This window comes from Chanodichthys erythropterus, chromosome 21 (genome assembly GCF_024489055.1).
Source record: "Chanodichthys erythropterus isolate Z2021 chromosome 21, ASM2448905v1, whole genome shotgun sequence".
NCBI classification, from domain to species: domain Eukaryota; kingdom Metazoa; phylum Chordata; class Actinopteri; order Cypriniformes; family Xenocyprididae; genus Chanodichthys; species Chanodichthys erythropterus.
In genome coordinates, this window is record NC_090241.1 from 13,029,108 (window position 1) to 13,046,898 (window position 17,791).

Sequence of the window (17,791 nt, forward strand, 5' to 3'; positions counted from 1 at the left end):
ATTCAGTCATTGATCCCAAAATGAATTCAACGGGTCATCTAGTTATGCCTGGCTCACACTACAGGAATTTTAGGCCGATTTATGCCCGATTTTCCCCTCCCGAGAATCGGAGAAAAAATCTTGTCGAGGATATTGATCGGCTCCGATGTTCGCCGCAGATTATCTGGTAATGTGAGGCGTTCACAGATCGAATCTTGCACCTCCCGATCTGTTCTCACACAAAACGGGGCCGCCCCGATCATATCAAACATGTTTGATATTTAGGATTTTAAATCGGGAAGATTACGTCAGTTCTTTAACAACAGCCAATGAGAGAAGTGAATGCGCGACCGCGAAACCAGCTGCTGTATGAATCCGTTGGACAGCGGAGATAGCGGAACGGTGCATTGAAGTACAACAACACAACTTCTTGAATAACGCGTCTTCAAAAAACATGAAACAACCGTACAGACAAAGAGAAAAGCTGAGGAGAAATCACTATGGTTTTGAACATGCCGGGTGAGTGTAGAAAGCTGCTAGCAAATGTAAACATACCTTTTTATCTCAGTGACGAATATGTTTACATCCGTTTCCCAATGAAATCACGTGAGGCTCTTCTGGATATGATAATCTTAACAATATCCTGTAGTGTGTGCTGCGCTACAAATTTGAAATGCATGTTTGAGATTTGTGAGAATAAAATCTGTGAAGATTCTCCTTATATGTGTGCTGCAACCAGATTTCATATTCGGTTAGGATTTAAAAACTCCTCTAGTGTGAACTCTGCTTTATGCCTGGCTCACACTACAGGAGTTTTAAAATCCTATCCAATTGACCTTTCGCCGGGAGTTAGATTGACAAGCGATCTAACCAATCAGAACGCCGCATCCGCCATTTTGTCCGTCAAAGCAGCCAGTAGTTAAAAGATTAACCTCGGTGGAGTAAAACTTGAAAAATGGTGTATATTGACGTCTTTCCGTGTTTGAAACAACATTCATTCTCATGTTCATGGACTATCGGTCTTTGTCAGACACGTGATTTTGTTGTGTGTGACGTCACCGCGGCGCCATATTTGTGGTATCCCTGCTGACTGTGAGAATGAAAGAGATTACACGAGTTGAGATAACAAGCATATAACTCGCAAATATGAAAAAGCACAAGAACAAAGTTAAAATTTCATATCGCGATAAACTCACCAAAGATGCCAGGGACCGTTATTTGGAGAAATTTCCATCCATTCATAACATAGATCTGTACGAACTGACTGCAGTAAGTTGGAGTGCTACTGACCCCGCATTGCTACCTAAATCATCATACTTAAATATTGTTAACTGTCTTGTTTATGGCATAAACGCATAGTGAACAATTTAAAAACTATAAATCCCTCGAAGCTCACAGATATTTCACTAATGGGTGCAGGATTTATTTATGTTCTGAAGGAAGGACTGCGATAACAGTATAGTAACGATAATGATGATGATGTGTTAACTACCGTATATAACAAATACATGATTAAGGATGGTTTAGTGTTATCAGGAAGAATTTTGAACTAATACTACCCTTTTTTTCATGCATTTTTTTTTCTTTATTGCATTAAGTACATAAACCAATGTATAACACTATAAACATTGTTCCAATAAACAAGGCATCATCAGAGATGTATGTAGAATTTAATAGTGTATTTTATTATAGTACATTCTGATATAGTATACCTTTTAGAGCCAAAATAATTTGTAAATTATTGTCCTCCATCTACCTGTGTTGTCTGGGTCAATGACATTATGAGTCTTTTTTTTGTCCAAAAGCCTTAATAATAATAAAAACAAAGATATGTCATGCAAGTTAAATATCTGATTTATAGATTGTGTATATTATTAATTATCCTATTAATACTATAAGTGCATATAACATAAATCTACAAATCACCCTGAAAAATTTTATTATACATGCTTTATTGTTCATGCAAGACTGGATAAAGCATCAGCACATTTTTACACTACAATTCTACAAAAGATTCAAACATGCGCAGAGGCACAAAAAAAAAAAAAAAAATTGTAATAACGCCATAAAGGTTCCCAGGTTTGGCAGACCCGTATAGTACATTAACATCATCTCCAAAACAAACATCAGACATCCTGTACATATCAAGTCGGTTTACTTCTGCACATGCAGATCACCATCTCCTCCAGCCTCCTGCATCTTCTCAGTGTGAAGATGATCACTCTCTCCAGCCTGATGGACCATAGTGTTAGCTGACTGACTTGGGTAAAGTTGGTTTTATATTCGCACATCCGTATTCAATAGCCTTGTTAATCACACTACACTGGACATTCAGTGGACATTCACAAGTAAATATGTCATTAAACAATACTTGCCTATTTTGATCGACTGTGAAAAATGTTATAAGTTGACAATCGTTGGTTGTCAATATCATGTCGCTGCTTAAAATTCGCAAACATTAATTTATTGCATATTTATTGGAAAGTCTCAATTTATCAGAAGTCTGAATGTGCAAATATAAAACCAACTTTACCCAAGTAGCTGACTGGATTGTTTTTCCTTACGTCTGTGTGTGCATCTCAATCAGCTCTGAGCTCTTGAATCAGTATATTGTGTATACAAATTTTGTGACTGAGACCGTCCTGATCAGTGCCCTAACTAATGAACTAGGGAGCTGATTGAGACACAGCCTGTGTTTAATGCTGATGTGGCCTTAATGTAGGGAGGGATGGTGTCCAGTTGGGGTCAGTCTCCATAATCTTTAAGCAGGCTGATCTGCAATGAAATGAAAAGGTCCACAGACCACAGCTGTAAAAAGTAGTCAGAAAATAAGAATCAGTATATGGATACAGAGCAAAAATGTCGTACCTTAAGTATAAAAATGCTGTAGCAAAATTAAGAAAAAATGTAGACATATTCAAGTAAAGGGATTCAGTTTAAATTGACTTGTTTCATAGCACATACAATCCAAAACAATGCGTTGCTATAACGTTTTCTACTTTAGAAAACAGAAACCTCTAACTTACCTTTGTGAAATGTAGAAAGCAAACATACATGAATGGAGATATCTTGACGAAAGTGATGTCTCACCGCGGCAACCCATGCGATCCAGCGCCTGTTATTGCCTCTACATACTCTCCGTACAGCCTTTTTTCAAGTAGGAAACCGACTAAATCTAATCTCGTAGTAAAGTTTTTGACATTTTCTATCGTGGGACATATTATTGCAGCTTTTCACACAACAAAAGTGTGCCATTTTTACAATGAAAAGTAGCCAAAGAAGAAACAACTCTGCACTGATACAGAGATTGTTTGGATACCTCAGAAATGGCGGCGACACCCATAATGCACTTCGGTTTTCACGAGTGTGACGTCACCTGACAAAGACCGATTAGGAAGAGATGATCGGTTTTTACGAGCGGTTGAGCTGAGGATCTACAGCAATCTGTCACGACCATGGTCACGACACATTAAAGAGCAACAAAACGGTTTTTATTGTTTGAATTTCTTTAATAACTACACGGTTTGAAAGCTGGGACTTTGTTTAATATCATAAGTAACCTACTCTGTCTTGTCTGTCGATGTGTGTTCAGTATCCTCTTTGTTCCGCGATGTATTTTTCACTGCGTGTGGAGTGACAGCGCCATGGCTTGTCGGACAAAGCAACAGTAACTAAGGGGGGCGGGGCTCGGCGAAAGGCTAATTGTAAAATCTGGTTGCAGCACACACTCCAGGAGAATCTTTGCAGATTTTCTTCCCTCAAATCTTAAACATGCTCACACTACAAGATTTGAAATTCGCGGAGCATCACACACTACAAAATGTTAAGATTATCTGCCAGAGGAAGCGCGTCACGTGATCTACGCAGCAGATCAAAAGCGGATGTAAACAAAATGGATACGGAAACACGGAAACTTTCTGTTTAAACTTTCTGGTAAAATTGACCTTTTATTACTATCGTAGTGTGCTAGAATGTTTACCGTTATAATATTGCCTGCCTACTGTAGTTCAAAAGCGCTAGTGTCACCTTTTGCATTGTAGATTCCTTGATCTTGGTTTTCGCGGTCGCCATTTCGAAATGTCTGTCACTTCCGTTGCGTTGTATACTTGTTTCCTATTGGCTATTGTGACAGTACTGATGTTATTACAGTCTTGCTCATCCCGATAAATATCAAACATGTTTGATATGATCGGGGTGAGCCCGATTTGTGTGAGATCAGATCGGGAGGTGCAAGATTTTATCTGTGAACGTCTCACATTACCAGATAATCTGCGCCGAACATCGGAACCGATCGAGGTCGTGGACAACATTTTTTTCTCAGATTCTCGGGAGGGGAAAATCGGGCATAAATCGGCCTAAAACTCCTGTAGTGTGAGCCAGGCATTAATGCTATAAATTATGTTTCCATTTGTCATTACCGATTAAAGAGTATCTGGTGCCACCACAAGGTTAAAATAAACACATTTCCAAACACATTGGAATTGATTGCAACTACCCAGGGGTGTCGCTATACTGATAAAATATAGCTGATAAATCCTTGTCTGACAGTGCAGATTTTGACAATCATGTTGTTGTTGTTTTCAGATGTTTAAAATGAAAACTATCAATGCCAGATTTGAGAATTAATCATTCTTGGTCAAACAGCTTTTAAAAACTGTTCATGATTCAGTTTTGGACCGTGACAGAAGTTTGTCGTGGAACAAGCAACAGCGGGCATTTTTCCTCCTCTCGAGTGCCTCATCTTCTTAATCTCCTCACGTAAATGATTACATTTCGATGGCTTACGTTTCTTCCCCACCGCAGAAAACAACACAGGTTCATCAATGTCATCAAAATTATTCATTTTTCTGTTTTTGTTGATCACAAAGTACAAAGTAGAGGTGGAAAACTAGGATGCCGGGTGTATTCAGAGCGCCGCCATTACTGTTTACAATGCGTGGAATGGTGCGCTGTGATTGGTTGAGCGGATATATTGCTATTATAACTTGACCAGAACCGTTAAATATTTCAACGGCTCTGACCTTGATGAATCGATCTTCTACAGGGCTGCGTTCCACTCCAGTTTTAGACACGCACTCGCGAACTACCCTACACACTTCCCCTCGGGGGAATCCCTGCCGCCATTTTTAAGTGCGTTCCACTTCGTGAAGTGGACGAGGGAAGTTTACATGGACAGACCCTCGCTCCCTCGATTTTCACCGAGGGAGCGAGTCTATGGGTGCTTCTCAATAGGTTGTTTGCACATGACGTCACAGCAGCAGCGCGAATGAGTCTGGAGGGCAGGGAGTGATGTTTCTATATGGGAATCCTATCAAAAACTCAAAATTCACATGTTTTGCGTCGTTTATGGTTGCTCAAATCGATAAAATCCAGAACCCATAAGGTGTTTATATCGTTTACATAACTTATACCGTTTTTTATAACTTATTTATAACTTATTTACGTTTTTTAATTTTAAAAGTTGTCGCCTTTTATAGCGTTTTGCGTCTGCTGATACTTAACGTGAATGAATATGGATACTTGATTACCTTTTTGACTTGGTTAAATATTCACATTCTTCATGCTATCGTGAGTTCCTATTACAATTCCAGACTCAGCATAAATGACCTACAATGGCGACATTTTTCACAATCACGACAGAAAATCAAAATACTGCTCTAACTTCACTAGTAGAAAGGCAGAGCGATATAAACTAGTGATGTTACGGTCTGTGCCGACGCTTCGGAGCGTGTGTCGAGAAATCCCGGAAGCTTTCAGTGAAGCGCGTATGGAAGCTTGTATCGCTTTAGATCAGTGACGTCACTGATGACGTTTGAAGCCTCGCTTCTGCCTGACTGGTTCGAATGGTTCGACTGGATGCGGTTCAAATCTTGACGCGACATTTTGACAGATATATAAACCATGGGATCCCCTCAGAATTTGTGTTTTTAGAATAATAATATCACCCCTCCTGCCTGTTATGACCAAAGAATTTGTTTACACACATTTGATAGCCCCATTCCTTTAAAAACCAATATGCGTATTACATAGTTATGTTATACAATAATTATATACAACCAGAAAATACACATTACATTCAAATAAGTCTTTGTGGAAATGGATATTTTCTTCACCGTTATTTCTAAGCCATAACTGCCGCAAAATACAGTGTATCACAGATCACATCTGGTCATCTGTATATGTTTCTACTTGTTTTACACTCTTTGACCACCAGGTGGTATTGTGAGCAAATGAAGCCTCGAGAAATGAACCCTTTTGTGAACCACTTGGCTGAAAAGCTTCAATGCTTAAAGAGGCTTCATCTCGCCATCACTACTGTAAACAAACCCAGACTAGAACTGAACACGGCGTGAGGATACAGCTTCACATCCTCTATATCTGTCTCCTCGATGGCAGGAAAGTCTTTTAATTCAGCGGAAAAGTCACTCCTCTTCATAGCATAAGGATCGCGTCCAACATGTGTTGTGATTTTCTGTTTATACCTTTCTAAATCAGCAAATTAAGGACTTTTCCCATCTCTTCCATTCTAATGTTCACTGCTTGCCCTCCACTGGAATTTTGCGCGTCACCAGAACCACGTGATTGCAAACAACCTATTCTTATTTGTGCATCCTCGTTTCCTTTCCTTGCTTCCTTTCCTCGCGTCTTAGCTCCACCCCTCCAGAATGCGAGGGAAGGACGCAAGGAAAAGACGAGAGGACGGAGGAATTGAATCAAGTGAAATGATAAATCCTCGCTCCCTTTAGCGTCACTTCAAAGCGTCATCAGCTGCGCTCGAGGTTGTTAAAGTTTGGTTATTTAAAAAAATATAATAAATATTAATAAGGCAAGATGCCTAGTTGAAATATATGAGATATAAAGTTTATTTAATCTGTAAAAGTATAAAGCATACATTTAAATCATTGTGACAGATAAGAAGGGGGAGGAGAATTTATGCGTGCGTCAGATTACTCGATGAGAAAGACTTCCACAAAGGATGCACCTGTGTATCCTCGCTCATGACTCTTCTGGAAGCCTCCTCACTCTTCGATCCTCGCCTCCTCGCGGTGCAATTAGAGAATTGAGATGTCCTTCAAGATGGCTGAGCTCGATTGTTTTCCGGGTCATAGGATAGAGGACGGAGGAGCGAGGAGATGAGGAGGGATATTGAGAAGCACCCTACTTCACATGTACACTTCAGGCAGCTCCATAACCCACAATGCAACACGATTATGAAGTCAGCGCACATCGCGTTTAATTTACCCTACCACAAACAATTATATGATATATTAATTATTTTTTGAAACATTTGAAACACACATATACATATAGAATGCTGTATTAAACAAATTTGAAAGGGGAAAAAATAAATAATAAATCAGCTCCATTGCGGATTCCAAGTGATCAAGGGCTTAGGACGTTCCAGTTCAGCCCATTGCAAAGGTTCCGCCAGAAGTGGGCACTCGTGCAACGTAAGCAATGACGTACATCCGAGTCAACGAGACCGAGGGAAGTAAGCGAGGGAAGGGCTTTAAAAAACTGAACTGGAACGCAGCCCAGGGAAACGCAGCAAAACGTTTTTTAAACGGAAACGATGATGCGTTGAACACCCCATTCTGATGACGCAAGAGTTGCAACTATGGCAGCTGAGAAGGACATTTTTTGTGTTCTTTTTGAAGAATTTTCAGAGCCTGATGTAGCTGGTATTTATAGGTGTTTAATACTGCAACATACGCTCGATGTTACAGTCAATGCCCTTGCCGTTCAGAGTAAAAGAGAACATCCCAATCCAGTGAAAGGATTTGTGGAAACTTCTTTACTGTGATACAACACTTGCCTTGCATTTCAGCATGAAAAGACAAACATTTCAGGTGAAGGATAATCCACTTCTTACCTTTAAGACTGTGTTATGATCTATATTATTTTTATTGTTTGTATTAATTAGGCTTATTATTGCTGATCACTGTTGTTGTGCTTTGATATTGTAATTTACCATTATATAATCAAAGGAGTATAGAAAAGTTTATTAAAGTGTCACTTCTCAATACAACAGCAAAATATAGAAGTATAGTATTTTTATATTACATTAATACCCATTGTGCAAGCTGTCTCTTTAATACCGCGTGGTTTATATACCTTGCCGCTGATTGGGCTGACATTTCTGACACACCCACTAAACAAGAGAAAACTAATCTCAAACCCGTTGCACACCGTTTCCAGGAAACATGTCGTTCAACCCGGAAAACGTAGCAAAACGTTGTGAACCGGTTTGAGCTTGAACGTGCCCCTGGTCGCACGTCTTAACGTGATGCGAATTCGCAGGTCAGAGTTCACCAAACTTGAACTTTGGAACGCAGCGAAATGCGAATTTTTTTGCACGAGCTTGCGTTTCCGGTCTGACGCATTCGCATGCGTTTGAATGGAAGTCAATGGAATGAAAAGTGCAGTGTGACCGCACCTTGACGTGAGATCGAATTTACTTTACGTGCGAAAATTTCGCATGCGAATTTCGGACTCCGTGTGCAAAGGCCTTCTCTGTGAATTTCTTATATGCGTTTCAAAAACTCAGCGAATAGTTGTCACATTTACATTAGAAACATGTCTCTAGAACGCTTAGAATATCACTTTTAAATTATTTAAATTAAGTCAAAACAAATGTCCTCTCTTTATGTTATCCATATGAAACCAGCAAGAGGTACTTCCCGTCTGAACTAATTATTTTTAAAGTGCCACTATTCATACCTTAATCATCCATGCTCCTATTCCCAATGTAAACAAAGCAGCTTCATCAGTTTCTTCGAGTTTTCATCGTGTTTGGAAGACAAACACACATGTGGAATAAGCCTCGAATTTCCATCAGAAGAACACAACGCAAGGCTTGATCCAGCAGAGGGCATCATTTAGCGAATAAGTTGATGTATTGTTTCACTTTTTTTTCTTTTTGTTTTAATATGTACAGAATTGTTCTAGTTGGGCTTTTCCCAGACTGAAATGTGTGATATCAAGTGAAACGTTGAAATATGAAATGTATAGATAATGTTTAAATGCATGTAAATGTTGTATGACACAGAGATGTTTTCATGCTCTATAATATAATATAAAAACATATGATATAAAATATGACTGTGTAATGTCTGGACTAACTGACTATGATCGATTCAGCTGTAAGATTTAGGGAAAGCTTTTACCCTCCTGAACAGGTCAGTTAAATTGTGGCCCCAGCTCCAGCCAGTCTGACTTTTAGGGTCTGTTGTCACTTTAGTTGCCTTGGCAGATGCTATGCAGAAATGTCTTCATAGTTCCTAAGTGACTTCAAAGATCTCCTAGATTGACCCCATGCTAGGCACAAAGAGCTATGTGACCACAAACACATTGTGGAAATACCCAGAACACATAACACACACACATACACACACCCACATATACCGACACTCTGCATTTCACTACATTTTCACATAATTAAACTATCCCAGAATGTAATATAATATATATTCCTGTGTTTATGCATGTCTCCATGTTATAATTATCCTAGTTATGATATTTAGTTATTTTATAATAAGTTTAAAATGTTTATAATCATCCGTGAGAATGTACCACTCATTTAATGTCTTCCCACCCAGTCGTATTTCGTCTTGAAATGATCCTCTCCATATGCCTTAATTGATTATGTATATTATGTTACAATAAAATGTATTATATTATTTTTTACTATACTTTGGGGTAAAACTGTACTAATCTGACACCACCATAAACATTAGGTTGTAAACGGACACAAAGGAAACTGTCCTGCACAAAATTCACACTTGGGATTGGTTAGTTTGCCTAAAATATGAAATATATAAGGTGTAGACTGGTTTGTCCTTAAAAGACAATGACTGTCTCTCATTGCCGTTCATCTTTGCTCATCCTTGCTTCTTCTTCTGATGAGACAAACGCTTTCTGGCAAAATGTGCTTTTAAAGGGTTAGTTCACCCAAAAATGAAAATTCTGTCATTTATTACTTACCCTCATGCCGTTCCACACCCGTTAGACCTTCGTTAATCTTCAGAACACAAATTAAGATATTTAAGTTGAAATCCGATAGCTCCATGAGGCCTGCATAAGAGCTATGGACACTTCCTCTCTCAAGATCCATAAAGGTACTAAAAACATATTTAAATCGGTTCATGTGAGTACAGTGGTTTAATATTATAAAGCGAAGATAATATTTTTGGAGCGCCAAAAAAGCAAAATAACGACTTATTTAGTGATGGCCGATTTCATAACAATTCTTCATGAAGCATCGGAGCACAGATGAATCAGTGTGTCAAATCTGCTGTTCGGAGCATCAAAGTCACGTGATTTCAGCCGTTGGCAGTTTGACACGTGATCTGAATCATGATTCGACACACTGATTCATTTGTGCTCCAAATCTTCCTGAAGCAGTGTTCGAAATCGGCCATCACTAAATAAGTCATTATTTTGTTTTTTTGGCACTCCAAAAATATTCTTGTCGCTTCATAATATTAATATTGAACCACTGTACTCACATGAACCGATTAAATATGTTTTTAGTACCTTTTATGGATCTTGAGAGAGGAAGTGTCATTGCTCCCTATGGAGGCCTCACGAAGCTATCGGATTTCAACTAAAATATATTAATTTGTGTTCTGAAGATTAACGAAGGTCTTACGGGTGTGGAACGACATGAGGGTAAGTAATAAATGACAGAATTTTCATTTTTGGGTGAACTAACCCTTTAAATTACTTCCATTCAAACTTCCTGTGGATGGCACTCGAGAAACCAACGAATTCCAGCTCACTAATGCACTGAATCTCTGTACCGCATCCATCCATAACTCAGCATCAGAAATCCATGCAAGTATCATTCTTATCGATCTTTAGATGCGTTTTAAGCTTATGGCCTTTTCAAGGTGATGTGATTCTTTGCTGGCTCTCAAGGTTAACTGTTTGTAAGTTTTGCCATTCTTTTATCTTCTCTCTCTTTTTTTCTTTACCTTTAATTATCCTGTTTATATGTTTCCTTTGCTTAGATTTACTTGTATGTATTCATAGTTTCATTTATTAAAATCCATTAGACATACCCAATTCAAGTCTTGCAATATATTCTTTTTGTGTGTGTTTTTTTTAAATACCTGCACCACAGATGAGTCCTGCTGACATAAACATTCATATGAGTAATACTCTTCAAAGTATTTTTCTTTGAGTGTGCTGTACCTACATCTACATAAAACAAGCGCACTACTCATGGTGGTGCTGTTTTTTTTTTCTTCAATGAATAGCAAAAAGCCTAAAAAAAAACACACGTTGGAAATGCCAGGTATGTTTGCTTATTTCTCCAGTTGAACAGGAACTGTTTCAGGAATGACACAAAGTTGTGTGACACTATGCTCAATAATATAAGTTTAACCTAATTGTGTGTGTGTGTGTATATATATATATATATATATATATATCATCTCTAGCTCACAGCAGTCTGCCTGTTGCAAGGGAACAGTTAAGGATATTTTGCCAAATAATCAACTGACACATTGGAGAAGGAACAACATTTTAGAAGGGAAGCCATCTTCACATTTTGAGTAAGATTATTAAAAGATAGCTTGCTCCGATGAAAGGTTTAGTACAAGACTAACAATTTGTGCTACAAACAGGGTCAAATTGAATTTCATGTTGACCTCAAGGTTTTTCAGGTTATCAGCAATATGATTGTTGTTTAAGACGTCTGTTGGTTATTGGTAACATTTTTGTGGCTTAACAGCTCAGACACACCAAGCCTAGAAGAACTAGTGGCAACAAGCAACCGTGGTTTATGTTTATGTTGCCTGCATCTGGGTCAAGTTGTGCTCAAACACAGTGCAAGATTACAGCCAAAGAGCATGCACATCTGAACCTGCATGAGAGGAAATAACTGCCCACACAGCAGACAGACAGTAGTAGTCTGCATTCATAACTCAAAACTTTGACAGCAGATAAGAAAACCATAAGCAAACAGTGCTTGATCGATGTTGATCACTTAATCCTCTCTTTCTTTCATTCCAAAAGGCATGTCGTTTATGGAAATATTGCATTTGAATGCTCAAAAGAAGAACTCTTCTGCATGTGCCCTCTTGACTTCGATGTTTGCTGGCTTAATCATTGCTTTTTCTTCACATTTACTGGTGCTAAGCTGAACAGTCTGGGTAAGGGCAACATGCTTGTTGCCCTAAAGGGTTAGTTCACCTAAAAATGAAAATTATCCCATAATTTACTCAACCTCAAGCCATCCTAGGTGTTTATGACTTTCATCTTTCAGCCAAATACAATTGAAATTATATTAAAAAATATATAATGTTTGTCTGCTTTAAAGGGTTATTCACCCAAAAATTCTGTCATTACAGTTTTTACAACTGCTTACACACAAAATCCTTAATTGTCACACAATTTCTGAAACTTGACACTCAAACACCAGAACCACACACTAATTTTCAGCTTTCGACTCAGTTTTCAATTTCATAAAAGACTTTTTGCAACACACAACACACAATTCTCTATGTAACACACAAAAAATCTATCAGGAAGTATCTTGATTTCCTTTTTCAAACACAACTATTGTTTCTGTCCAACTACACATGGTTGATATATTTCTTTTCTTTCGTACTGTGTAATACTTTATTCACAACCACAAATGCTTACAGTAAAAAAATAAATCTTGCTCAATCTTGCTTTTGTGTTTACATCTCTCTGCCAATTACTTTCAGTCTTGTACAGAAATGTACATAGAAGCTCATGAAAGAAGAGCCTGTGTCCTGTCTTGTTTGATGTGCAGAGTCCTGTCCAGCAAGTTGAGTTTCCCTCTCCCTGCCAAGCAGCAAGACCGGTGCAGTGCCTGATCATGCCCTGTGAGTCTAACTACGTGTGCTGTGTGATCCTGTCTGGCTCTCGCTGCATCTATTGGCCTTGTGCTGCACACCAACCAAAGCACATCAGCCTGTTTTCACCCTGGGCTGATCTCAGTGGCCATTTTCTCAGCTTGCTTGTCATCGTGCCTCATCCCTACCTACTCTATGGACTGTGTTCACCTCCTCAACCCTCAATATCTTGTCTTAAGTCTTGTCTTGTCAAACCTGTAACACTCATCCTGCGTTTAAGTCCTCCCTCATAGATCCCTGACAGAACGAACTGGCTTACACAGGTCTCAGCAAGATGAGTGTCAGAATCCTGCTACCTGCTAATGCCCGGGAGAGAGTGGCTCGTCATTGAGGTCTGACTGGCCTTCGCAAACGATAGGAACGTTCACCCAGTTTTTCTGGACTATATCTAGGGGGCTAGATTATAATGATGCTGCTCTCAAAGACATCTTTAACGCCTGCTTAGATGATCCCCTACCTGCATGGGAGATTGATTCTCTCAGGGTTCTGGATTTCTGGGGTTTCTCCAGGTATCTTGATCATCACAGCCAGCGGGAAGTGCCAAGTCGACCGGTATCTGCCTGCAGCAATTCTCCCACCCATCCTTGTCTGTCATGTCAAGTTTATGATCCTCCTGGTAGAAGCTAAGATTCAGAAAGGTGATTGAGTCCACCACATCTACCCTAGAGACTGTTTCAGTCACCTCTGAGCCAGTCAAGTCAACCACTGTCATCTCCCAAGCAATCAAGTCCGTTCCAGTCACTTCTGAGTCAACGGAATCAGATTCTGCCAATCCTGAATCAGCCGCATCCACTTCTACTATTCAGGGGCCAGTCAAGTCAATCATTGCTCAGTCAAACAGGTCAGTTCCAGTTACTTTCCAGTCTGAGTCAACTCCTGTCGTTCAAGAAACTGTCACGTCTACTTCTGATGTCCAAGAGCCAGAGATGTCTACCACAGTCATCTCTCAGTCTAAGTCTGTTTCTGTCATTTCGGAGCCTGCTGTATCCGTTTTTGTCACTGCTGAGTTGATGGGGCTAACTGCTATGCCGTCTGTGTTGGCCGAGTCAGCTACAGATACTACAAAGGCGGTCAAGCACATAACATCGACCCATCAAGAGTGGAGGAAAGGCCTGTGCTGTGCAGTCTAATACCCTTCCTTCTAAAGCCCCAAGCACAGCAGTTTCTGAAGCATCTAGTCCAGTGGAATCAATTTCAAGACCGCTTTGCTTTCATATCACACCAGAAGTGGGTGTTCTAGCCTGCCATGTCTGCCCATGGAGACCTTTTGTGTGACTCCAGAGCCAGTCAAGTCAACTGCTGTCTTTTCTCAGGTTATCAAGTCAGCCACTCCTGAGTATGTTGAATTAACCACCGTTTTCCCAGTATCTGCCAAGAATTTTCCTGTTATTCCTTAGTTTGTCAAGTCAAGTGTTGTCCCTCAGTAAATTAAGTCTGTTCTTGTTACTTCAGAGTTTGCTGAGTCTCGTTCATTCACTGAGTTGACAGAGATCACTGCTGTTCTGCCTGAGGTGGCCATGTTAGCTGCAGATACTACAGAGGTGGTCAGCCACACAACATCGCAAGTGGAAGAAGAGAAAGACCCATGCAGGGCAGTCTACTATCCTCCAATCTCAAGCCCCAAGTCCAGTAGTCTGAGAATACCCAAGTCTGAGTGCCCAGTACCCGGTGTTCCTGGAGGACCCAATTCTGATGGTCTCAAATCCAGTGATTCCTGAGGTATCAAGTCCAGCGACATTTTCTAAGCCACCTGCCAGTCATTTCATGCCCTCAGAGACCGTTTTTGCCAGTCCTGTCATGTTCACAGAGGCCTCTTCTTGTCAGTCAATGCCTCCTATTATGGCCAAGGAGGCCATTCCTAAACTGCCTGTTATCATTGCCACTGAGGCCTCTTCTGAATGTCTTACAAGTCTCATGTCCACAGTAAGGATTCCTGTCAGTCCTGTCATGTCCACAGTAAAGATTTCTGTTGTGTCCACAAAGTATGAAATTCCTGGAAGACGAATTCCAGAGTCTGCTCCAGAAGGAGCAGCCCCAGAGCCTGCTCTGGCAAGAGCAGCTCCCGAGCCTGCTGCAGAGAGAGCTGTTCCTGAGCCCACTGCTGAGAAAGCTGTTTCCGAGTCCGCTCCCGAAGGAGATGCAATTCCTAATGCCGCTCCAGAGAAGGGCGTTCGCAGAGCCCGCTTCAGCTCCAGAGAGGGCGTTCGCAGAGCCCGCTCCAGCTCCAGAGAGGGCGTCCGCAGAGCCTGCTCTAGCCCCTGAGCACAGTCCAATGTTGGCTCCAGCCCCTGAGTACAGTCCAGTGTCGGTTTCAGCCCCTGAGCATGGTCCAGTGTTGGCTCCAGCCCCTGAGGACAATTTTAAGTTTGTTACAAAGTATGATCCTCCAATTTCAAAGGGTAGGCAAGATTCTGTCTCCTTCTGCAGAACCCTGGCAGCCTTGTCAGTCTTGTCTTTAATGTGCCTCTGTGTTGTGTCAGCACATGGCTTTTTCTTCATTTGTGTTTGCCATATGCTCCTCTGTTCTCACCTCCTTGTTTGCTGTTACCACACCCCCTTTTTTAGTCATCATTTTATCCTTGTTTGTATGTGTATTCACTGTTCTTGTGTTCTCCGCTCCCTTTCTTGTTGAGTCATATAGCCTTTTGTGTTCTAGGCAGAACAAGACACAACTGTTCCTGACCTCCTGCCTTGTCATGTCCTGTTTTATGTGCAGAGTCCTGTCCAGCAAGTTGAGCTTCCCTCTCCCTGCCAAGCAGAAAGATCAGTGCCTAATCATGCCCTGTGAGTGTAATTATGTGTGCTGTGTGATCCTGTCTAGCTGTTGCTGCATCTATTGGCCTTGTGCTGCACACCAACCAATGCACACCAGCCTGTTTTCTTTGTTTAACTTATTAGTATGGCTGTGTTTATTTTTAATACTTGATGATAACATTTTAAATATTTCCTCTAAACCGATGTTGGTTGACAGTCTTTGTTTTACCATTCTTGGTGCTTAAGAAACAGCAGACTGATCAAGCATTTAGTTTTGTGAATCACTCATGAAACTCAGATGACTGACAATAAACCAATGGATAAATGATAAAGCAACAAAAGAAAAACAACAAATTTCAATGTTTATTACAGCTTTAAAAATACATTTTTGTTGGCTAAATGACTAAAAAAATAATAGCCTACTAACTAGGCCAAATAGTAACCTATTGCTTTATTTTCAAGGTAAAGTCCCAGTACTGTAGTCTATTAATTACAGGTGTTTATTCCCTGTGTGATTTTATGTAAAATGCGGAATGTCTTATTCTTGCAATATTTTACATTTGTATTGCCAAATAAGTTGGTGTGTACAATTAAAACAGTGCAAACTGAAAATGGCAACAATTAAAGTTTTTCTTTTCGTCTCCATCACAGATGCGCTGGATCTCTTTCAGCAAGTTTCTTTGTCTCCCTTGCTGATGCGCGATTCACACACCTTTAGCTAGTATTGTCCTGCACCCCCACCGTGAAGCTACTAAACTGTCCTATCCCAAACCCCACCTGAGCATTTGAGACTAAAAACAATAGAAGTCACAAAAGAACAATTCTGATTTAAATTGCTTTTCTATTAGCCTAATCTAGATAATGAAGGAATAAATCATTTACATGTCATAGTATTTGTCATAAAAGTTTATTGTTAAATATTTCATTATTCAATTGTTGAAGAGTTCAAACAGAATCAGACGCATTTCTTGATCAGATTTACTACTATGCCAGCTTTTCTGAAGCAAAACGAAATGGTAGCCTACAGAGTACAGACCCACTCTTGTTCTTTGTCACAGGCTGCAGACACAGTGTCAGGGTGCGTGAAGAGAGAACTCAAAAGCAGAGGATTTGTGCAACACTTTTTCAGACACTTCTGGGTATAACAAACATCCAGGGCAAAAAGGGATGTGAGAGAGTACTAGAGCCTTCAGTATAGACACCTGTGGAGACCACCTCAGGTGAGATACCCAACAGGACAGAAAACGAGACAGAACATCAAGCACACAACCAGCTGTTTACTCCTTGTCTAGACTTCCTGGGCACAGCAGTAGACAAGGTAAGAAACAAAGACACACGGAACTGGTCCAAACACATGAGCACTGGTCCAAATCAGCTCATGATCTGTGTGCACCCGCACCGAATATTCACCACTGATTATCCAGATCACGCGCTGCAGAAAAATGACAGGACAGACTTCACACACTCGGCATGAACATTGTCATTCTCATATGTTGTTTATGTCCAGCGCTTTTGGGTTCTACGTCAGAACGGCGACTCATTATTGGCCATCTCCTGCGTCAACATCACACCCATGCATTGTGCTGATCACTTGAACAGTGTCGGCCAATAATCAGTCGGCATTCTGATGTAGAACCTGGAAGCACTGGATGTAAACAAAATATGAGAGAAGATATTGTTGAATAAAGTCATTATTTTTGTTCTGTTTTTGCGCACAAAAAGTATTCAGTCACGTCAACAATGTCTTTAGCACCTTTCTGGACCTTGAAAGTGTTGATTATATTGCTCTCTATGGACAAGTCATATGCCTCTCGGATTTCATCAAAAAGATCTTAATTTGTGTTCTGAAGATGAACGAAGGTCTTATGGATGTGGAACAGAAATTTAATTTTTGGTTGAACTAACCCTTTATACAATTCTGAGCGTTATTTCCTGTTTTGCCTTTCTGTTGTGACCCAGTTTGATTACCCGTTTACGACTCACTGCTGCCTGCCTTCTGGACTATTTGCTTTGTGTTTTGACCTGTGATTGCTCTCCGCCTGTCCTGATCTCCTGCTTGTTTCGCGACCATGACTTTGTCTGCCCTCTGTCACTGTATCTGCCGGTACTGTCCACTGCCTGTTTGACTACGTTTTATAATAAAGCCTGCAAATGGATCCTACTGTGAGTAA